The sequence below is a fragment of the Canis aureus genome, chromosome 15, assembly GCF_053574225.1.
Source record: "Canis aureus isolate CA01 chromosome 15, VMU_Caureus_v.1.0, whole genome shotgun sequence".
In the NCBI taxonomy this organism is placed as follows: domain Eukaryota; kingdom Metazoa; phylum Chordata; class Mammalia; order Carnivora; family Canidae; genus Canis; species Canis aureus.
This window is the reverse complement of record NC_135625.1, coordinates 63259582-63283774: the sequence shown is the minus strand read 5'-3', so window position 1 is coordinate 63283774 and position 24193 is coordinate 63259582. Positions and strand designations below refer to the sequence as shown.

The 24193-nt window shown below is 37.2% G+C and overlaps 2 long non-coding RNA genes across 9 annotated transcripts in view; one reads left to right on the top strand and one right to left on the bottom strand.

The window, feature by feature from the left end:
- The window catches only part of LOC144285039 (uncharacterized), a 101500-nt gene extending 93474 nt beyond the window's left edge, over positions 1-8026 (top strand). The window contains exons 6-7 of the long non-coding RNA XR_013353431.1: positions 5439-5548; positions 7589-8026. This is a non-coding gene — a long non-coding RNA (uncharacterized LOC144285039). The remainder of the gene's footprint in view (positions 1-5438; positions 5549-7588) is intronic.
- LOC144285036 (uncharacterized) overlaps positions 1-24193 on the bottom strand; it is a 115431-nt gene that overhangs the window by 50081 nt on the left and 41157 nt on the right. For 4 of the 8 annotated variants that reach the window (XR_013353426.1, XR_013353423.1, XR_013353428.1 and 1 more), the window contains one exon: positions 17638-17881. The exons of the other annotated variants lie outside the window; for them this stretch is intronic. This is a non-coding gene — a long non-coding RNA (uncharacterized LOC144285036). Of the gene's footprint in view, positions 1-17637; positions 17882-24193 lie in introns of those variants that run through there. 8 annotated transcript variants of the gene reach the window in all.

Below are 24193 nucleotides of genomic sequence, written 5' to 3'. Positions count from 1 at the left end.
AAAAAATTATATGTGGGGACGCCTGGGTGGCTCAGTCAGTTAAGCATCGTACTTTTGGTTTCAGCTCAGGTCATGATCTCCGGGTCCTGAGATCAAGCCCAGTATCGGGCTCCATGCTGGAGGTGAAGCCTGCTTAAGATTCTCTCTCCTTCTCTCTTTGCCTCTCCTTCTGATCTCTCTAAAAAAATTATGTGCAATATTATGTCCCAGAATTATTTATTCACAGTATCTTTTAGGGGGTCTACTGTTCATTTGCCTTTACATTTAACTTTTTAAAATCTCTTGTAATAGTGTCCCCAGCAGAGAGGACAAGAACAGCAGTCCTTCAAAAAGTGGGGAAAACATAGCAGACAGGGTCCCTTCATCCCTGGATATGTCCCTGATCACAGAACTCTGCGTTTCATTTCCCTGGAATGCAGTGCAGATCACATAGTTTTTATAAGACACATGTTTCCCCTGAGAATTTAAGATGACAGCTTTCTACTCAAGCCACCAACTTCCACATCTCTGTATGTCAAAAATTCGTTTCTTCTTTTTTTAACCTCTTATTTTATAAATGAGAGAATTGAGATCTTTAGAGGTTAAATGGCTTGTTCATGGGGACACAGCTAATTAGCAGACTTGCGGACATCATTTATCAACCTTAAAATGTCCTTTCAGTACGTTGCCAAGTATAACCTATTACCTTAAGAAAGCTCCTTTCCTAAGAGCTAGGAGTTCTGTCAATACTTCCCACCTTCCTTTGTAATTAACTTTTGTTTTATCTCTCTTAATAGAGTCCATAAAACAGAGGACAAACAGCAGTAGGTATTTTTAACCTGTTACAGTTTCTGTATGTTATTAGACCAACTTTAAAACAATGTAAAATATCTAAAAGTAAGAACCAGCCGTGGTCTTCCCAACATCATAATGCCACACAAGTATTTGATATGGGGCTCCTTCCCAAACTTCTTCATTTAATCTAGCAATGTATACTTTTTAGAAGGCTGTAGAGTATTTGTTAGATGGGTATTTATGTGTAGCATTGTTCTGTTTTTTTCTCTTAACATTATCATGTTCATTTTTCTATCCTTCTGCAAAACTACAAAAATTTCTACAAAATGCGTAATCATGATACAAGAGGATAATTAACATAACCTTTCCCTGATTCTTGGACACTTAGGTTATTTCCGGTTTGTTTCTCTTGTGAGTAATGCAGAAGAAAACACATCTGTGCAAGAAGAAGCACACCAGTCTTTACACAGGGAACCAAGCCTGGGACATATAGCCTCACGCCAGGTGAAAAATCTGGTTCAGATTTACTTCTGAGAAAAACAACATGCAAATATTGATCGTTGTCTTGACATGGAATACATTTGCTTTGTCATGACAGGGCTGGGGATAGAATGAACTTCTCTTTGAAACATTGAAATGTTTTTCTTAGAGTGTAGACTACTTTTTTGAACTGTAAATTCTGTATGTGTAAATATTTCCTTTTCTTCAATTTAGACAAGATAGGCAGTTTTATGTTATAGTATTATATATATACTATTGACCAAGTCCTTAATACATGTTATCCAGAACCTTCTCAGAAATGTATAAGGGAGGTGCTATTCCTCTGTTTTATAAATTTACAAATGAGTAACCTGAGGCTCAGAGAGCTTTGGCAACTGCAGGAGCCAATTGTCAGTCAGTTGACTTCTAGCCCACATTCTTGACATTGGACTGTCTCATGCCCCATCACAACTGAGCAAAAATGAGAGGAAACAATACTCAGTTGTTTCATTGGCACAGCTTTGTTGAGATGTAATCCACGTGCTATATGATTCACTCCCACCAAGTGTGCAGTTCAATGTTTTTTAGTAGATTCACAGATTCGTGCAACCAGACACAGTCTATTTTAGAACATTTTCATTGTGTCAAAAAGAATCCCCAAACCCTTTAGTTATTACCCAATTCCAATCCTCCCACACTCAACCCTGAGCAATAATTGATCTACTTTCTTTCCCTATGGATCTCCCCATCTGAACTTGCCTGTCATTGGAATCACACAACGGATGGACTTGTGTTGTGTCTGGCTTCCCTCACTTAGAATAACATCTTCAGGGTTCATCCAATTTGTAGCATGTGTTAGTACTTCTTTCCTTTTCATGGCTGAGTAATATTCCATTGCATGGATATGCCCCATTTTCCTTATATTGATGGACATTTGGGTTGATGGACATTTGGGTTGTTTTACCTTTTGTATTACGAATGAGGCCGTGACAAACATTCATATACAAGTTTTTATGGGTGCATATGTTTTTATTGTTCTTGGCTATATATCTCAGAATAGAATTATAAGGTCACCGTAATTATGATTAATTACTTAAGGACGTACCAGACTTTCTAAAGTGGCTGCACCATTTTAGAGTTCTACCAGCAGTGTATAAGAGTTTTCATTTCTCCACATTTTCATCAATGCTTCTTATAATCTGACTTTTTTATTCTAACCATCCTAGTGGGTGTTTTTGACTTCCTGTTCTAGTTGCCTAGAGATGCCAGGACTATATTCAGATGGACGTAAAGACTTTATGTCACTGTTGAGGAACAGTGACATATCCCCTTTGGGGATAAAGTAGATCTGACCAATCACAGAAAAAAGCTCAAAACCGAAGAAAAAATAAAAAACAAGGCAACTCAAAACTGCGTTTGTTTTTGTCAGACACAAAGGCTTAAGAGTGAGGAATACTTCTGTAATCCACCTATCCACAATCCTTATTAGACACTGAACTTATTTCAGTCGTAAAATGGTAGTTATTGGATATGTCTCTTTACCTCAACGCCCCCCCTCCTTCATTTCCTACCCCTTCATCTAAGTCACTTGTGGATGTGAGAAAATTTATTCTCTAAAGTCTCATCTGCTACTTACTTTTCAGGATTACTAGAGAATTTATTCAGTACAAATACATTTACTGAGCATCTTCTAGATCCTGACCTGGGCTATGGAAGGTGTTGGAGCTCTAGTTGTGAATACAAACCAAATAAAATGCTTGCCACATTGGGACTTACCATATAGTGAGGAAGAAGTTATCAATCAAATAATCACACAAATTTATATAAATCCACACCTGGGCTAGGTGCCACAGGGACAGGTATTTAATTTAGGGATTTACAAAAATGGTGTGTGCAGGGGAAGTGGGGAATTGGGTTGGCAAAGAAACTTTATTTGCAGGGAATATTTGTGACAGTGAGATGTTGAGTTTATGGCAGTGTATTAATAGTGTCACTTGATTTCAATTTTTCTTGGACCACACAAATAGCTTCCAGGGAGGTTTTCTTCTGGGAGCTCAGAGAAAAATGAAAGGTCTTTTTTCCTTACAATAAACAAAAATAATTTTGCTAACATAAAAGCTAGTGTTCTGAAAGATGTGTATATTAGCCTCACTAACAAGCTACCCCAAACATTCAAATATATTTCTGTGGACCTGATCACACAAAATCTGTTTTCTTTATGTGTATTTAGCTTTCTTTATTTCTTTTCCTTTGCTTCAAATCTACTTGTTTTTTCAGGTGTTTGTTACCGAGTCCTTTGTTTTACTATTTTAGATGTTTATTTCACATAATCGATGGCCCTTTTTTGAGTGTTTGAAGTTTTATCTGTTATTTTATCTACAAATAGATGAAAGTTTATTTTCAAAGCAAGACAAATCTCAGAGATTTCTACTTCGTATAAAGAGAAATGGCTTTGATCTTTTACATGTTTGTATCAAAGCCAAACTAGACTTCTAATTTATATATCTATTATTCCCTATTGTTTTAACACTGTTCTGTGGAGGACTGGACTTCCAAACAAGTGGACTTTATCTGGATTTCTCCTGGCTTGTGTACATCTTTTTAAAATTGTTTTAAAAGGTTTTATTTATTTATTCATGAAAGACACAGAGAGAGAGGCAGAGACACAGGCAGAGGGAGAAGCAGGCTCCCCACGAGGAGCCCGATGTGGAACTCGATCCCGGGACCCCAGGATCATGACCTGAGCCAAAGGCAGATGCTCAACCACTGAGCCACCCAGGTGCCCCCTGGCTTGCTACATCTTAATGCCTGATGCTGTACAGCTAACATAGGCTCTGAGTTCAAATCTGCACCTGAGTCCAGACTCTCTTACCTACTCTTTGTGTGATCGTCAGTGGGCTGTTGAACCTCTCTAAAACTCAGTGCTTTCATCAAAACAAAAAATGGAATACTTCTGTGGGGTTTTTAGCATTAAACAATATAGTTAATATAAACTATTTTGTACATTTGAAAAAATATATTACAAAGGGTAACCTGTTGAATAATTACATTATTTTATAATGTCCAGTACTATAGATTCATCTGGAATAGAGGAAAGCTTTCTTCCTTCCTCTCAGGAGAGCTCAAGGCATTTCCTTTCTACATACTAATCTCTCTTGACCAGTGAGAAGGGTAAGCAACTCTCTTTGGGTGACTAGGGTCTGAAACCTGGCTTCTTGGGAAATCAAACACCAGCTGATTGGCCATCGAGTTCTACTGATGAGGGAGAAGTGTGCATGATGAAATGCAGCATCTTGTTTTATTTTATGGGAGGAAGGAAGATGAAAAGGTCAAGTCAGCCAGTCCTCAGTTGGGTCCCTAGAGTCTGAAGCGGGGTTACAAGAAAAAGGAGGTGGTGTCCAGAGCCTGCTCCGAGGCAGCACTTAGGAGCCAGAGGGTTCTGGAATTACCTTGGGGATGCCACTAAGTGCTCAGGGAGCCTTGTGGCTGCCCCAGCCCTGCACTTGGCTTCACAGACAGAACCTGCTAAACTGCTAGGTTCAGAGCCTGATAGTGGCACCCAGCAGCAGCCACAAGGTGATGAGGGTGACCAGCCACTCCCAGTTCACAGGAACACCGAAATCACCTCAGCAGTGGTGTCAGCTGAAGCCCCAAAAGACAAGAGCTCCGCCCTATTGAGAAGTTAAAAAAAAAAAAAAAAAAAAAAAAAAATGACAGAGCTCTTTAAATATCTGGGAATTCTTGAAAAATTCCAAAGAAGAGAAAAGATCACCACCCAAACAACTGAGGGACCTCTTGCCAATTGGGCGGTTGTTTGTGGTGGAGGACAGGATGGGAGCCTTTGGGGATTTTTCAGCTAAAGCAGAGAAGAAAAGTGTGGCGTGATTTGCACTCTGAGTGATGGGAGGCAGTTCATAGCTTTTGCACATATCCACAAAAGGAATAAATATCAATTATTTGATAATGAGAGAAGCCTCTACATTATTTTGGCAGCGACACTGAAATAATAAATGCCTATATGATATTGTTATTATTTCTCCATGGTGGGTCCTTTTCTCAAATAAAACCCCATGCTTTAGAAAACAGGTGTAAAACCATAGGAAGCCTGACTCCCTTGTTTTATCTCCCTCTTTCTCTTTCCTTTCTTTTCCCCCACATCCTAGCTGTTTCCTTTTTTCATCCAGCAGGGAACTCTCCCCTCAAACCATCACAAGGAGAAGTTTCCTAAGTAAGCACTTGATCATCTACATCCTGGACAGTGATTCTGAAATCTGCACGTGTCTGCGAAGAAAAGGTGATACTTAAAAAGTTAGCTATTTAGATAAAATATCTACGAGATCTTTTTTTTTTTTTTTCAGGTAAAACATAACAAAACAGATGTGGTCACTGGTAACAGAAAGGGTTCTTTGGGGCTAAACTTAAGCTGAAAACCAGGACTTATTCAGATAAAGTATCTGGTGAGGTAAAACCGTAATACCTTAGTGTAATAAGATTCTGTATTAAAATAGCTGAAGTAGAAAAAAGTATATGTAATATTCCGCCTACCTAAGTAATTATGACTTACAATTTCTTTTACTGCTGTAGCTTCCAGGCCTGACCTTGTTTACCCTTGGAACTTCTGTTCTAGAGGCAGAAAGAGCCTTGTGTGGGCTGAGGAGAGACAGCAGGAGTCCTGACTCTTACAATGGTGTTGATTTGAATAGATGGACCAGGTGTTTCTTTTTGCTCTTTTAAGAACTGGTATTATTTTTCCGAGAGGCAGCAGAGTTGGCGTACATGCCATGTACTTCTTTTTTTGAGACCTTTTGAACAAATGCCTAACAGGACCTTAAAAAAAAAACATTTCCTAATAATTAAAGTGAGCCCCTGTGAACAGAAAGTTCCCAGTGAAGAGGCTGTCACATTCTTATTAATCATTATCTATTTTTAAGACAAAAAATAGTATCATGACAACCTCATGATCAGGTAAGAGGATACAGTCTCTGAAATTGTTAAAGCTTTCAGAGAAGGGCTTCCTGACATTCAAAATATTGCATACCCTGGTCTGTCTGATGTTTCACAATTAGAAAGTAATTCCTTTGGATAAGTATCCCTGACTCCTGTTAACAGAATGTACTATGCTAGATGAGTAAATCAGTAAAGAAAACCTGAGGACAGTTTTGCTAAAAGCAGATTCTCTATCAGGGCTGACTCATAAAAACACAATGTGAGTCACATGTACTTTTAGCTTTTCTAGGAGCCACGTTAAATAAGTAAAATTAAACAGCAGCAAGTAAAATTCATTTTAATAATGTATTTAATTTAAACATTTAAACAGGAAATAAATAGTAATGAGCTATTTCAGATTTATTTTTGTGCCAACCACAAAAGGACAAGTATTATATGATTCGACATAGGCGAGGTATCTAGAGCAGAGAGAGAAATCCATAGAGATAGAAAGTAGAGTGGTGGTCAACATGGGCTTAGGATGGAGGCATGGGGAGTTATTTTTTAATTGGTATAGAGTTTAGTTTGGGGTTATGGGAAAATTCTGGAAATGGACGGGGATGCTGGTTGCATCAGATTGTGAACTGCTTAATGCCACTGACTAAACACTTAAAAATGGTTAAAACAGTAAATGTTGTTTTATGTACATTTTAGCACACAAAAAAAGAAAATTCACCGCTGTCGTTCTGTGTTAATATTTAGTCTTTTAGGTCTGACTTTGTTTCCTTTACTTTGGGAAGATCAGCTTCTCCATGCTGCTTGATGATCATAGTTTAGGACGTGTTTGATTATATTATTAATCATAAAATTACACCTGTTTTCTATATGATGGAGTATCCAGGGGTTTATGTGACAGTGAGTGGGTTCAGCTTTCACTTGGAATTAGAAACGCTGGAACCCAACTGAGACTCAAACACAATGTTGGAAAAGTGGATTCCTGGTATGGAGGCGGGTGTGCTCGAAAGGAAGAGAGCTGTTCAGTTCAGTGGAAGAACTGTTATTTTAAAAATACAATAAGTGAAATTCTGGCTTTTGATGAGACATTTTAAAACACTTTCTCATTAGTAAATGGACAAAAGGAATTGCCAGGGTTTGGGTTTTTGTTGTTGTTGTTGTTTTTCATAATGACTCCCACCAGTGCTGTACTCAGCCCAGCAACAGGTGTGGGCATTAAATTGGAAAAGAAGGGAACATCTTTTTAACTTAAAAGTCAATTAACCGGTACATATGTACTGAGCTTTAGGATAACCTTATCTTGATAATCAAACCTAAGAGCAACTTTATATTGTGGATGAGAGCAAGTTTCCAACTTTCCTGTTGGAAATGTTTCCATGTGTCCTGCCCACAGGACATGTGTCCTGCCCTGTTTCCATGTGTCCTGCCCACAGAAGAAATGTGATGCTAGGAAGCCCGTGTTCGGCTGTTGGAGAGGCCTGCGTTCAGACCCCAGCGCTGGCATTATTAACTGCAAAGCATTAAGAAGTCAGCTAGACATTTTGAAGCTCTTTCTCACCTGTAGGATGGGGAAATATTTACTTCTCAGAATTGCCATGAGGATTCAAGGTAATTTACATGAAGTGTCTGACACTGATAAATGAACACTGCAGTTGCTCTCCTTTTGGAAGTTAGCTTAGGACTTATTCAACTTCTAGACCTACTTTTACTTTGAGGAGGGTAAAAACTTTATTTGTCCCTGTATTTCATAGAATAATTCCAACAGCAATTAAATAATTGTTTGTTTAATCACCCGATAAATGCCTCTCCCCCCGTAATATTTTTTTCTAACACTTTTTGTAAATCCCATGAAGTCCAGGGACCTGTTGTCTTCCCTGGTGTATTCACAGATCCTTGAGAAATCACACAAAGAGATAAAGAGCCATGGAGAAAAGAGAATACTAAGGCTTGGGTGGTACCCCAGGATAGTAACCATAATTCTGAGACTAAGAGCTTCATTCATGTTCTACTGGACCCAGTTAGCATGAGCTATCAAACACAGGAGGGTGGGTTCCAGTCCCATCTGAGATGTCATCTTTGCCCTGCCATCTACTTCACAGTGGTTTATACTCTATATTTCATGATTTATATGACCAATGCATATGACCAGTGCATACGACCAGTGTATATGCATTGTGCCTACCACAGTGCCAGCACATTAAAAGTATTCAACAGAAACTTTTAATAAATCAGTTATAAATCAACCTTCTTCATGAACCAATGTGAAGGTACCCCTGGCTTTGTAAACTGTAATGGTACTGTTCATATAGTCTATCACCTTTTGATCTAAACAGTCACAGAAATCTCAATATGTTCCTCTTGGCACAGATGAAATTGTAGAAACAACACTAGTCTGGTTTTGGAAAACGTGGCTTTTAAATCACTTTGACTTTGGTTTGTCCATCTTTAAAATAAGAAAGTTGACATAAATGAACTCTAGTTTCCTTCCACATATATCATTATTTGATTTTAAGATATGTATACTTCAGACAAGGAGAAAACAGTGAAAGATATAATTAAAACATTGAGTAATTTTTAGTGATTTAAAGCAATGCAATAGCTTCCAGTTACCATAGTGTTCTGGGCAACTTATTTATATCCACCGAGTCTTAGTTAACTATTTAAATCAATGTATGTTGAAGATACTGGTCCTAATCACTCTGATGTCAGGTGAGAACTCTTGGGCAACTTCTCCATAATGCTTCCCGTAGATGGAGGCTCCTTGAGCCTGAGCAGGTATTCCTTTGTCTACTGTGTTGAAAATTTGGATGCTAAAAAATAGAGCCTTTGGAAAACAGGACCATAAATCTATCTACCCCACCACTCCACTCCTTGTTGACCCATAAAAGCAAACTGTTCACATAGATAGTTGGGTGACTATGTCTCCATCCAGTGTTATCTAATATAAACCAGAAGTACACTTCACCCTCTAATTTAAGGAATACGCAGAAAGTTATCTTTCTTGCAGCAGTCCTCTCTGGAGTGCTGTTTAGCTTCGTAGGTCTTCCTTTCAACTCCCACTTTCACTGGAATGATCCATTGAAATAGACTATTAGATAAGGTATTGTCCATCACCAGCAGACCTTGCAAAAAGATGGGGGTCTCCTGGAGCTGGCCTTCCGTCTTGCCTTTCTGGTAGCTTCAGAATCCCCAAGATTAGGTAATTGATATGTATATGTACAAAGTAGTGAAAGTCAAAATATTTAGGAACTGGCTCTGCAGAAGCATGAATCTAAAACAAAGGATGAGGGTATTTATTGCTACAGAAGGGTCCTGAAAGCTCCCTGATGTGCCAGCAGTTAACCATTTACTTGCTGATTCCTGAGAAGGTCAGTGGTCCCAGGAATAGGTCTAGAGTGGCTGGATTGGTAGGCAAAAGAACATTTAGGGGACCTCAGGGAAGTATAATAAGAAGGAAGAACTTAATATTTTAACAATTAGTATGACCATAATATTGTGGGCTGATGGAGTATCAGCCTTGAGTATGTGTGATTGTTCTGCTAAAGAGTTCAGACAGTTTCAAAAGTGAATTACAATAGGAAGGAAAAGGTTAAAGCTCTAGCTAAATTAGATTTCTCCTTGCAGCTCCAAATGAAAGGCAGGTAAAAAATGTAAATCCTAATCTTCATGTTCAAAATTCTCACCTCCTCCCATCCTTGGGATTGCGTCACATTTCCCAAGTAGCTCCTTAATCTTTCTGTTTGAATTTCCAACCACCTTCCCTTGGGAAAGCCTTTGCCTCCTCCTACCAAGAGAAACATCTTCATGTGGATCATTCTTCCCTTTGCCCAATAGTAAACCAAAAAGGCTTGAAGTGTCCCGAGAAGGATTTAGCCCAAAGGATAACAAAACTCCTCATCTTTAAACAGCTAGGGTGAGAGTGACCTCCAGTACTACTGGAAAGTTCCAGTCTGAGTTTTTTTTTTTTTTTTAATATTCTTACCAATGTGAGCTATAGGTCTCCCAATTTTTAGATTTTATTACACACTCCTTAAGGCAAGCACATCTACTTAAAAATCTCATTAACCATTTTCACACTACATAGTTGCTGAGAACTGAATTATGTTCCTCAAAGATTCATATGTTGAAGCCTAACCTCCAGTGTAACTGTATTTGGAGTAAGGAAGATATTAGGTTACATGAGATCATCATCAATGTGGAAACCTAATCTGATAGGATTCGTGTCCTTATAAAAAGAGACACCAGAAAGCTCACTCTGCCTTTGCCATGTGAGGTCACATCAAGAAGGTGGCCATCTGAGAACACCTGGGTAGCCCAGTGGTTGAGTGTCTGCATTCAGCTCAGAGTACGATCCCGGAGTCCTGGGATCAAGTCCCACATTAGGCTCCATGTGAGGAGCCTGCTTCTCTTTCTGCCTATGTCTCTGCCATTCTCTCTGTGTCTCTCATGAATAAATAAATACAATCTTGAAATGAAAGAAAGAAAGAAAGAAAGAAGAAAGAAAGAAAGAAAGAAAGAAAGAAAGAAAGAAAGAAAGAAAGAAAAGAAAAGAAGAAAAGAAAAGAAAGAAAAGAAAAGAAAAGAAAAGAAAAGAAAAGAAAAGAAAAGAAAAGAAAAGAAGAAAAGAAAAGAAAAGAAAAAGAAGCCATCTGCAAACCAGGAAGAGAGCTCTCACCAGAAGCCACATTGGCCTGCATGTTGATCATGGACTTCATACTCCTAGGCATTTTATTATGGCAGCCTGAATGGAATAAAACAATAGTCCAATCGCATAGTGAGGAAGATAATATTTTTTCAATTAACATGGGACTGCCATATCCTTTGTGCTAAATGATCTTATTTATTCAAGAAAAGTACTGCTTTGTTTTCTTTTTTTGGAGATTTATCTCCAACCTAGTAGCCTATTTCAGTCTTTGTTAAAAAGAATGCAAGCCTTGGGTTTAATGGTGGTTTTCCAAGCTTCCGAAAAGAACCCTGAAAAAGACCTTCTGATGAGGGGGATGAGCACTGAGGAAGTTTCTCTGATCATTCCATGTGCTACACTCATACCAATATCCTATAAATCTACTTCCTGCTCACAAAGAGCTCTCTTGAATTGTCAGAACTCTGAAACATACATAATTGTTTCATTTCAAAGATGTTAAACCTGAGGCTCAGAACAATTAAGAAATTTCCAAAAAAAAAAAAAAAAACCAGCAAATTAGCATAGGATACAGATACTAAACGAAGTCCTCATTTATGAGTCTAACACTTTATCCACTATGCTATTTTTTTCTTTCAGTTTTGTGCTCCTTCCCCTCTTTTGGTGCTAATCTTGATCCTGATAGAGGATAAGTTTCAAATGTTCAGAACTGTGTCAGCCTAATCAGTTTTACACAGCATCTTAGGCAGATGGCTATTAAAATCAACTTAATTCAAGATCTATTTATTGAGTATCTACTACATGCAAAGCACTATGTTAGGCGTTCTCTCCAGACCTCAGGAATTCAGTTACCAACTGATGATAGCCTGCAATCAAATTACATTATTTTAAAAAACATCTTTTTACAGACATGCCTAAATTGATTCTGGAAGAAATAAGGTTTAGGAATCTATGGAATTGTCTTCCTAGAATACTTCTCTTTTTTGTTGGCTCATTAACACCACCCCAGCCCCCACTCAACTATTTTGATAACAAAGGAGCTGACTTCTTCTTATCTTATATGAGCCACCCTGATACCTAACCCAAGCTGGGCCAATGAGTCCTTTTCCTAGGGTTTTAGAATTTGACATCCAGCGAATCAAAGTAAGTCTCTACTTGGAAACTAAAAACTGAAAGTTAATGGTTGGAAGCTATCAGTAAGGATACATTCCCCCACTCCCAACCCTGAGGGTAGAAACATAGTCTGCAAAAAAGAGATAATGATGCCAACAGATAGGGATAATGGAGGCTGACCCACTCTCAAGTCTCTGTTTTAGAGGTTCCTGAGATCCCTTGGGAAGGCTGCTCCTGTTCTTTCTAAAATTTGGTTTCTACTCTTCCTTTATTTCCAAAAACCAACATTCTGGGGATTCCTTGAATATGTTTGTTCCTGGTATTTTTATTTCCATTTTATGCTTTTTTTTTGCTTAAGTGATGTCAAGTTGGGTTTGTGGCTTCCAATCAAAGCCTCAACTGATACAAAGATCCACACATCATTTTAGTGGCAAAGTAGGGGAAGAGATTCAACTCATCATAGTCTATAAGTAAAAGTAAAATGTATGAAAATAAATTTTAACATCTTTAAATAAGATCTCTTCATTACTTGACTTTCAAACATTATTTCACAAAGAACACCTGAATTCTGCGTCTAGAAAGATACTTGGAAATTGTTCCATGATAATATTTGAATGGTGCCATCATATTTTTTTACATCTAAGGACACAAAGTTCCAGAGCCTTTAAATGTCAAGCCCAGTTGTGTCAAGAATGGAATCAAGTCACCAGAGTCTGAGTGATATATTCCCTTCCATGCAAATATAGTGGCAGTGTCCAGGAACATACTAGACAACAACTAAGAGTAACACACTGTGCTGGACACTGGGGAAATCACTGTGCACATAATTGACGATACCATACAGAGTAGGATGGACATCACCTTTATCTGTCATTGACAGAGTTTCCATTTTCTCTCCACCTTTCTGTCTCTGGCTCTTAATCTTTTATCCATCTGTCTACAATTTTTACCTTTTCTCTGAGTTTATCCACCAGCAAGGTTGTCATATGTAACCACAAGGTATATTTATTTACCTGTCTTTTGTATCCCCTGTAGTTCCAAGCACAATGCATCAAAACTGGGATTGCCTGTTGGATAGTCATCAGGCTATCGGTGATAACTGAAGTGCTTCATAAGTGCTCATATTTTTCTGAAGGACCAACATTTTTGGAAATACCCATGATTAGAAGGCTTGAATAGAGTAAGAAAGATTCTGGAGGCACTATGTGGCTCAGTCAATTAAGTGTCCGACTGTAATGTCAGCTCAGATCATGATCTAGGGCTCACACCTAGTGGGTAGTTTGCTTGAGATTCTCTGCTGTTTCCTTTGTCCCTCCCCCTGCTCATGTGCCCATGCTCTTTCTCTCCAATAAATACATAAACAAAATCTTTATTTAAAAAAGGAATCCTTGAAAAAGAGAGATGAAGTTGAGTCCTTTACACTTTCTCTGCCAAATTCGTTCCTCCCTTCCATCTCCTTCCATATTTCCTCTGGCTAAATCTTCCTCACTCTTCAGGTCCTAGCTAATATCTCATTCCCTCAGGAAAGACTTTTCCAGACCCCCAAGAGTAGGTTTATGATTTCCCATAATAAATTTCCATGTATTGCATATTTCGACATTTGTGGTACTTATTACACTATTCATTATTTGTTAATATTTGCATTTGTCTCAAAGATGAAGCTCCTTGAGGAGCTTGTCTTTCCTGTTTTCTGGTGGATTAGTGAGACTGACCAGTACTTGGCATGTAAAAGACATCTAATAAATGCTGTATTTATGGATGGAATGGAAATACATTTTCATAGAAACCAAAACACAGAAAACAGGAAATTCTTTCATTAATATACCTATTCACTAGTTAATCAAACATTCAATAAAGTTACAGAGCCTGTCTGTTATATTTCTAACACAATGTTATATGGAGATTGGAAGAAAAAAATCTATTGCCCCCTGAGAATGATGTTCCCTCTAATGGGGGGAGAGTCACTTTCACAAATTCTTCTAAGCAAATATAAACACTTCTAGATAAAATATAGCTATGCGAAATTTTCAACGTTACCAAAAACTATAGAGAAGTCAAGAAGAATCAAGCATATGAAACATATTACCTATAGGCATGGCATGGAATTAGTAAATTTAAGATTTGTAATTTTCTTAATTGTTTGATATGTTTAAGCCTTACCTTCTTTAAAAAGGTATATACTTAATTCTTGTGCTATAGTAAGTCTGTATATAGTCCTTCAGATTTTTTTAAAGAATTGCAGACCAAACTGTAACGTTCTATTTAAAATATATATATTTGAAATATTTTATATAAGTTTTAATCCATCACAAATACCCACAATATATATCATACTAATGCTAAATACAACTCTAATTTTGGGATAAGAGATGTGATAACTGTGTAAAAATATTCTACCAGAAAGAAGAAAATAAACATCTCATTATTCTCTGCTATTTATATGTGTATTCCACTCACTCCAGTGAATAATGAAGCGGCTGTTAAAAGTTCAGTAAAAGATAAAATACTAGTGATCCTGAACCCCAATTTAATTAGGCTTGGCCAGGATTTATTATGAGTGTAGAGAGACCGTCGAGCAAGTTTAAAGAAGTGAAGCTCAGTGGAGATTATCTATGCAGTGTGCATATGTATTTATAACTCCACTGGGCTCCTTTAACTCAACAAATAACCTTATTTTTCTCTTGCCCAAATAACTTTCTCTTTTGGAAAAAATAAATTTCCTTGAACAATAGGAACACTTATTTTTAAGTGTAGGAACTGGCTTTATTGTTGGTCAAAAGAGGCTATAAATCAAGTGATTCTTACTATATATTTGAAATCTATGACTAGCAATCTGGTGGGTTGAGAAGCTTGCCCTACTGAAACAGCCGTGCTGTTGCTACACTTAATCCTTGAAGGCACATGTTCTGAACTGTCGGGGCTCCACTAACTTGTGAAATTGTGATTATTCCTTTTGGGGACAATGTTACTGGGCCTTATCTCATGGTAAGATAAAGTGACTAAATTATATTCTGGGAGTAGAGCTGCTCACTCAATCAAGAAACAGGCTTTTCTAGAGTGTGCACAGTCCAGTCCCTGAAACAAAATGTCACTTCCTGGAGGAATAGCCCATCTTACCATTCATTATAGATGGCTGTGCAAGACAGTGGGACAGGTTTACCAACATGATACTATAGATGCCAATTTATTCCATAGAGTGAATTGTTGGATTTAAAATGCCATCTGTTTTTGTTGGGACATACTCTACCCCCTATCTCTGGAGAAAATTAACGTGACTTCAACATGCTATACGAGTTCACAGGGCGTAGGGAAGAGTTCCAGGAAGTTTAGACACAATTAATTCAATAGATACTCAGAGCTTTATAATTCTAATAGAATCCATTGTCGTGTCAAAAGTGTCTTCCAATATTATGCTGAAAACCTGGAACATCCTGTCCTTGAATGTTCATTGCGGTCGCTGAAAAGGGCTAAGGGAATTCATTTCCGTTTTGTTTTTTCACTCTTTGTTTGAACTTTTTTAACTAACTATTTTTTCCACCCTCCTCTCTTGCCATTGCTGGGGTAGCGAGTATTTGTACAGCTGTTCTCATCTCTGAGCTGCTGAATAAGGGCCTGATTATTTCAAACAACTTTTGTAATTAGCCTTCAAGAAGCAAATTGCTATGTTATGTACAGTATCTGTGATTACGATAAAATGTTCTTTTTTATAACATTTCAATGTGGGCTTTAATTGGCAAGCCCCAGCAGCTTGTTGAGCATTCTGTGAACTCACTCAATATATTGAAAAAACAGAAGAATATTTGACAATCAATAGAACAAGTACAGTACTTTTAGCTCAGTTTGGTTTTAAAAGGATCTATTAAATCAAAAAAACCTAAAATGCAGTGTTGTACTTCTTCCCTGGAGGTAATTCTGTGACTCAGAAGTGGTAGTGATAACTTAGCAAGCTCAGTAATTCAGGCAGATAAATCTCCCAGGTTCAGCCATGCTTTGATATTTCTTTATTTAGCACTCGCTCAACAAATACTTAGGCAAACAGTTAAGATCCCTTAGAATTATTGTCAGGTACCCCCTGGGGAAATGCTCCCTAAAGCTCCCTGTCAGATATCACCAGAGAAGATGACGCTATGGGAGACTCCTGGGGCCAGCTTGAAGAATGAGCTGCCTAACTGGGAACTTACTACCCTAGCAAGGAGACAGGCCACATATGCTGGGGGTGGTGACTGTGCATGTTGGGGAAATACTTTCTGCAGCTAGCTATCCTTTTTCCCTGTTTGCCCTGTTTCCCAGGTGTGTTCAGGTGGCTATAATTTCAGGTGCTATGTGATTAGTGCATATATCTACATTTAGCCATGAAGAATGTACCCAGAAATCCAGGAGCTCAAACTGGACGAGACTTTGGCCTTTGTCCCTTTTAGGAGAGAGTGAATGCATTTCTGAGTAAATGTATGATAGTTGCCTTATGCTAATGGAACTGTCTGAAATTGTTAATACAAGTATGCATTACCTATGTTGGGAATTAAAGGGTTCTACACCCAATTTCAAAATGTGTGGGGTGGAATGGGGGGCTTCCCATACCACTAAGCAATTCTTAGCACTAGCTGGATGTCCTACAATTCAGCTCAGTTCTGACAATATCCACTCAGAGGTAACATCAGATCCCACAGGTTAAGGGGTCAGTTCTATAAGACTGCCCCTTGCCCTGACCTGACTTCAGACACCAGTCACAAGTCCAGGTTGCCACCTGTGCTTCTGACTGATTGGGTATAGACTTGCCAGCGTGGCTCATGTAACTCAGAGAAACATTTAACTTATAAGATTACCTATTTATCATTAAAGTGTATAACTTAGAAACAGCCAGGCAGGTACAGAGGTTCCCTCTCTAGCCAGGACAGTCTGCCAGCAGATAGATCCATGTATCTACCAACCCAGAAGCTCTCCTAGACCTGTTTTGGGGGGTTTGTATGGAGGCTTCATTACATAGGCATGACTGATTAAATCATTGGCCATTGGTGATTGATTTGACCTCCAACCCTCCACTCCTCTCCAGCCATCCTTAGGTGCTTCCCAAAAGTCATCTCATCAACCTAAGCCCAGTTGTGGTTGAAAGAGCCTGGTTATAAATAACAAGACACTGACTTTGCCTTAATGGTTCAGGAACTGGGGACAGGAGACTAAATAATAGAACAGAAAATAATCTCATTGATCTTATTGCCCAGGAAATCACAAGGGTTTTGGGAGCTGTGAGCCAGGACCAAATATATATGAGAAATATATTTGGGTCATCTGAATGACTAAACGTATATTTCCTATGAATCACAATATTGCAGGAATCTAAGAGGTAAAATCTAGCAGACATCCATTGTTTATCCCCATTCTTTGTTCCTTCTTTATTCTGGTATAAAACCCTCTCTCCCTTTCTCTCACTGCCTGTCCCCAGTCTAATGATACTGACAATTATGAACACCAACAATATGGCACAGAGGTGATGCTGACTGGCCAAAAGGATTCTACAGAACCTTGTCCAGAGATGGGTGCTGGATTCAAACAGGCCTGGACCCCTCCACAGGGAGTGATCTTCATTCTGGGAGGTCATTGATGGGACTGGGTGCTGATGTCTTGGGAGACCAAGGCAAGGTTTCCCACCTGTGAGCTAAACATGGAAGAAATAAGGCTGTTGGTAGAACTTTTTTTTTTAAGATTTTATTTATTTATCCATGAGAGACACACACACAGAAAGAGAGAGAAAGAGAGAGGCAGAGACAGAGGGAGAGGGAGAAGCAGGCTCCATGCAGATAGCCTGATTCAGGATTCGATTCCAGGACTCCAGGATCACGCCCTGGGCCGAAGGCAGGCGCAAAACCGCTGAGCCACCCAGGGATTCCCCAGCTGGTAGAACTCCTGACATCGAAGACAACATTGTCATACTACCTAGGCAGGAAGCAGAACAAGAAAGACATATTTCAGATGAAGCCGTCATTGGTCCAATGGAGGACCAATGCCAAAATGTGGCATCTGGGGATCCAGCAAAGCAGTGAACCTGGTTTGAGGATTTCTAGAAGTTCCTGCAGCTCCCATACAACTCTGAAGAGATTGAGTGTCCTCAAACATAACCGACTTGTTAGATTTGGGTCTTTAGGTACACCCCAAATCAGTATTTTGATAAAAGTGGTTTTTTTTAGAGGTGATTTCAGGAAGCAAAGTGAAGAAGTGAGAGGTGAGACTGGAAGAAGGATGAAGAATACCAGTAAAGAGCAAGTTACTGCTATGTACAGGGAGGCCCAATCATACCAGGACCTTCTGAGAGACTGCATGCATCCTGCACAACAGACAGCAAAGAATCTGGATCTTTATCCACCAACTCTCTTCTCTCTCTTTAATTGAGGGTCACTCCTCAGCATTAACTTCCTCTGCACATTCAGCTTGCCCACAAGCTTGTCCATGTGGCCAGAGGTTGCTCCCACATAGAGGCACAGAAAGTTGAAACCATCTACAGGTGCCTCCCAAGGTGGGTCTAGGGCATGTATGTGGAACACCAAGAAAGACTGCTGCAATTTGTCACCACTCTTGGGGAATAGAGTTCTAATTATTTTATTAATTTGATTTACAAAAATAAAGATTCTAATCAAAAAGACAAAATAAAAAAAAATAATAAAAAGACAAAATAAGCCAATTCATGGAAACCACCTCTTTACACCCCAGCTCCAAATATAAATAAGTGCAAATGCAAATATTTAGTTTAAGAGTGGTTCATTAGAGCCAAGGTTTAAAAAAACAAGAAAAAAAACTCCAAGTGACATATACAGAACACGTGCTGCAACGACTTGAAGCAACGTGGTCCATGGGAGTAACCAAATATGTGATTTAGGACTAGGATTGTAAAACTTGAGTGAAGACAACAGTTTTAAAAATGTATCAGATAGATTCTAGATGTGGAAAATATAGCCACTGAAAGAAAAATGAAGAAATATATGTTTTTATTTCAAGTATTGTAAAGCAATGCATCCCAGTTACAAATACAAAAAAGTAACTTTAAATATAACAAAGTACTAGAAACATATCTTTACAATTCTGAGGGCAAAATTATTGAGCAAGAATTTATTGTATATTTGGCTAAATTATGAATCTATATGGTAGCAGAATTAAGATAAATTTAGATATACAAAGACCTTGCCGTTTACTCTCATATTATCTATTCTTTGAGAGATGCCTGAAGATGTACCTCAGCAAAATGAAGGAGAAAACAAAGACAGAAAGGACAGAACTTCCCAAAAACAGCCATTAATGGAAGATCTTGGATTATAGCCATGCACAGACCTGGGGAGTCACGAATCTATATATTAGTTAGAGCAGGAGGCAAGGAACTTCAATATCAATAGAGAAGGGAAAAAAACGTTTAATAGACAGTATGATTGGAAAGAGAGGGCATTCCAGAGAGGATGGGGAAAATGGCAGAGATGTGAAGCAGCATCATGTGTTCAGGGAACTTGCAACATTTCAGAAGTCAGAAGTGACAAGATATGAGTCTGGAGAGGTAAGCAAAGCAAAATCGCTCAGTGTGCCATGCATAGAAGATGTGTTGTTACCCCAGGCCATCACCACTGCTGCACACCCAAGAATATGACAGTAGGACCCCACCAGTACCCCCACCTCTCCTTTCAATCTCTGGCTTTTTTTTGGCAGGGGTGTGTGTGTGTATGTGTGTGTGTGTATGTGTGTGTGCCTGTATTTATTTATTTTTTGTTTAATTTTAATTTCAGTACAGTTAAAATATACTGTTATGTTAGTTTCAGGTGTAAAATATGGTTATTCAACAATTCCATGCATTATTTAGTGTTCATCACAATGAGTGTACTCTTAATCAGCATCACGTATTTCCCCCATCCCCCCCACCAGCCTCCCTCTGGTAACCATCAGTTTGTTCTCTATAGTTAATCTGTTTTCCAGTTTGTCTGTTTTTTCTTTTGCCCATTTGTTTTGTTTCTTAAATTACACATATGAGTGAGATCATATGGTATTTGTCTTTCTCCTACTGACTTATTTCACTTAACATTATACTCTCTAGATCCGTCCATGTTGTTGCAAGTGGCAAGAATTCATTCTTTTTTATAGCTGAGTAATATTCCATTGTTTACATGTATATCATTTTGTCTTTATCCATTCATCAGTCAAGGACACTTGGGTTGTTTCCATAATTTGATACTATACCAACCCATATCTAAATGGCCAAAGCTAACCGAGGTGAAATTTGAAGTAATCAAGTGTCCCCTTTGATGATACTTTTTGTGCCCTTTTGCTTCAGGGGCTGAATCTACCATCTGGAATCTAGGATTTTTGCTTCAATCTCTCCTCTACAAAATTTACTTTAATAAAAGCTTCTAAAGTTAATCATTCATCATGTAAGAGTGCTACAAATGAATGTGCTGTTATCATTTTAAGCCTTTTTGACAATTGTGAAATAAAAAGTTTTGCTTTCTCCTTGGTAAACTGTTAACAATAAGCTGACAGTGCTCCAGTTGGGGAAATTTTTCTGAACTTATATAATATTATCATCATTTAAAACCAGATAACCCAGAAAGAAAACCTCTGAGGGTTTAAATATAATTACATATTAAATATAATTTACACATCTGTGTATATAATAAATTTACATAGATAACAAATATAATTACATTTAATTACATATTAAAATAATACAATAAAATCATACTTTTAAATTTAGCAAGATTTTTAAAACCTTGTAATCATATAATTAAGAGAAATGATAATTTTATAGTGAAAACATTTAAATATGTTCAAAATAATAGAAATATGATTATGCTATGCTTAACAAATTAAATGCTAATTTTTTTTAATTACATGTTTTGGTTTATATTTCCCAGCACTTCTCTTTGTAGTACCCTAAGTTTAGTCAATGATAAAACCCCTTAATACCACTACCTTTCATCTACTGAAATTACTGTAGTAATCTGTACTTTTCTTTAGCCCAGAATTCATTATCTTATACACACAGAGAAATTTTTCTTCAGTCTATATAACATACTCTGATAGGAATGGAAGCAAATTAAATGAACAAGAGATGCTACAGGATTGATTTAGTAATGAGAGAAACACTGATCTGCTGGGGCAGCCCAGGTGACATAATGTTAGAACAGTTCTAAAACTTTACCCTGTGTTGAGCCTATACTAGCTAAAAACAATCACTAAAGTTGGTAGATTTAGCCATGTTAACCTTTTTATTGTGTAGGAATAATGACGAACGTCCATTTTAGAAACCAGAGAAACATCAAAGATCTTTGCAAAACAAATACTTCTTTTCCAACACAAAAAATACTAAACCCACAGCCCTTAAATGTAATGCTTCTATTAATATAAATGTAAAATGTATATAAACATGCTCTGTACACTGTAAAGTGTCATTATACAAAAGTATTGTAAATGTCATAAAGTGGGAAAATAAGGATCAGGGTCAAATCTTAATCCCAAGGGGCATGGTAACCTCAACTCTTAGCAGAAGCAATTACAACTCGGTAATGATAAGATAATGTCGAGGGATTCCTAGATCCCCTAAACCTAGGGACTTAGATTGAATTTATGACCTAATCATTTGTGAATTCCTCTTGTGGCAAAATATGCTAATATAGGTAATATATAGATATCCATGTGTATTGCTTCCAAAGAGATGTTCGTTTTCTTAAGTTGATTTTTCCATAGGATTTCTATTTTCCCCATTAGTCTTAAGTCCATTGTTGTAGACTCTATGTAGAGTGACTATATAATACATCACCCAAACCAGGACACTTTTGCAAAGATAGGAGGTGCTATCAGGCATAAATATATCCTGAGGAGCCTGGGACATGTGGTTACCTTAGCTGTAGAGACGGACAGTATGGCTTCAACCTAATGAACTTCTGCAGCTATCCTTGTATTGAGGTTTTTTAATTTTTGAGCATGAACGACCTAAAACATGTTAATCATCTTTCATTTAGCTTTTTCAGATAGTTCACAACCTTTTAAAATTGTATGTTTAAACAATCAGAGATTTACTTGGACCTATCTATGAATGCTATCTATTCCCAACCTCTTTGGGATCAGTCAAGACAAGTAAAATGTAAAAGGTTATATATGGCACCAAAAATCAATCATTACCGCAAATATTTTTCATTAATTCTATAATTGATCAATAAGCACTATGTTTATTACATTCAAGTCATTACCAAATCATAGTGTATTGTAGGCGACAGAAAAAAAAAAACATACAATCAATACACAGCTTGACAAAACTATCCTGGAAGTATCTACAAATAATTGGTAAAGAGGATGCCCAAGAATTCTCAAAGGAGGTAAGGTTTAAGCTGAGTCTCAAAAGATAAGTTCATTGAGTTGATAATGACATTGCAATTCTCATGCATAAAAGTATGGAAGAATTCAGAAGTGTGGCATGTTAATGCAAGGAGATCCGAGACTACATCAGTATGACCTAATATAGCTTTTGACTGAACCAAAAGGTAAGTTAAAACTCAACCATGAAAGGCATTGGCTAAGGCTGATGATAAGGATACATATGGAAGATTAAGTTCTAAAGACAGTAAAAAAGGTGAGAATTACAGTTAGTTAAAATTGACCTTGAAAATCACATATACTGTCCATAGAGTACAGTATTCATTTTTTAAAAATATAATCCTATGTGGTGTCCTTGTGCACAGTAAGGCTCAAGATCCACTAAATTTCCTATAGGAAGGACCAAGTAAAATTGACATGCAGAGTATCCAGTCATTCAAATCTTTCTACTTTTAAGATAACTATAAAATCTGCAGGATAGGGAATAATCCTCTGCTTGCTTGCTTGGGTTATCAAATTCTGCTTTAAGATTAAGCCTCTATAACCATAATTCAAGCTAATTTGATTAGATGATGTGACTTCACTGTGTTGATTAGATTCACTTGATACAGATTGTACAGAACACATTCCATATAGAATGTTACAATAAACTAACTATAAACCCAGAATCTATAATTTACCATGAGTTAAATTAAATTTGTCTATCAAAGAGATACCATTTGTATAGCAAAATTTAAACAAATTTAAGTTTTATAAGATTAATTTAACTTATGAATAACTTTTAGATTAAATTATTCTCATGCGAATGCAAAATTTTAATTAAAAAATTGGCATTGAAACCTCTACTTGAAAAATACTGTTAGCGGTTAGTCATCAATGTGCTTGAAAACATGTATTTCTTTGTTTATAGATTTTTCTGTAATATGCTTTTTCACTAATTCAGCCTGACTCTGTCTCTCAAACTGCCCCTCCTACTCTTGTTATATTAATTTAAGTAGGTACTGTTTTAATGTTGTAGGCTTCTCCATTTCTAATTAAGAATGATATTAGGCAAATCAAATTAAAAATAAAGCAGAAGCTGCAAAACTGAGTTAAGATGTAAAGATTGTTAATAAGGTATGAACGCAAATAGATTACCATACTGTGGCTTTTTAAAAGGACTTACTTTAAATGATAGATCACTCATATCATGAGTATTACAAAGATGGGCTATCGTCTACCAAGAGTCATTTTTAATTTTTAAAATTACCTAAAAAATATTTAAACTACTAAAAAAGAATGTAGAATGAATTAGAGTCAGACACTTTCAAAATGAGGAACATAGAGATAAGGTGTTAGAATAAATTATCTATTCTGTCTGTATTATTTAGCGTTATCTTGGTGCTTTTAAATTAATTGTACTGAGCTAATGGAACTATGAAATTAGCCTTATTAAAAAAAACCTTGAGATCTAGAGTGAGTAAATATTTATTGAGTGCCTACCGTTTAATGATGCAAGACAAGGCACTGTGCAGAGGGAATATCTTTATACAAGTATTCAAATAATTTGAGGTATTTTTTAAACAAACTTCTCAGTACATTCCATTGGAGGGCTCCATTTTTAAATTTTGTATTTCTCTATATCCCATCTTGTTCTACAAAAGACTTTAAAGTTGCCAATATATGAGGGTACTTTAAGGCATGTTTGAAAGCAATACCGTGAGTCAGTATATATCATATCAACTCCATTAGCATCGTACAAGCAAAAATACTATTGGATTCTGTAGAGAACAAGCTGCTTCTGTCTTTGATGATCAGAGAAGTCTTTAAGGATTTAGTACTATTTGAATCTGGTTTCAAAGGACAAATCAGATTTCAAATAAAGGGAATTGTAATTGCAAAAACAGATTATTTCAGAGTCCA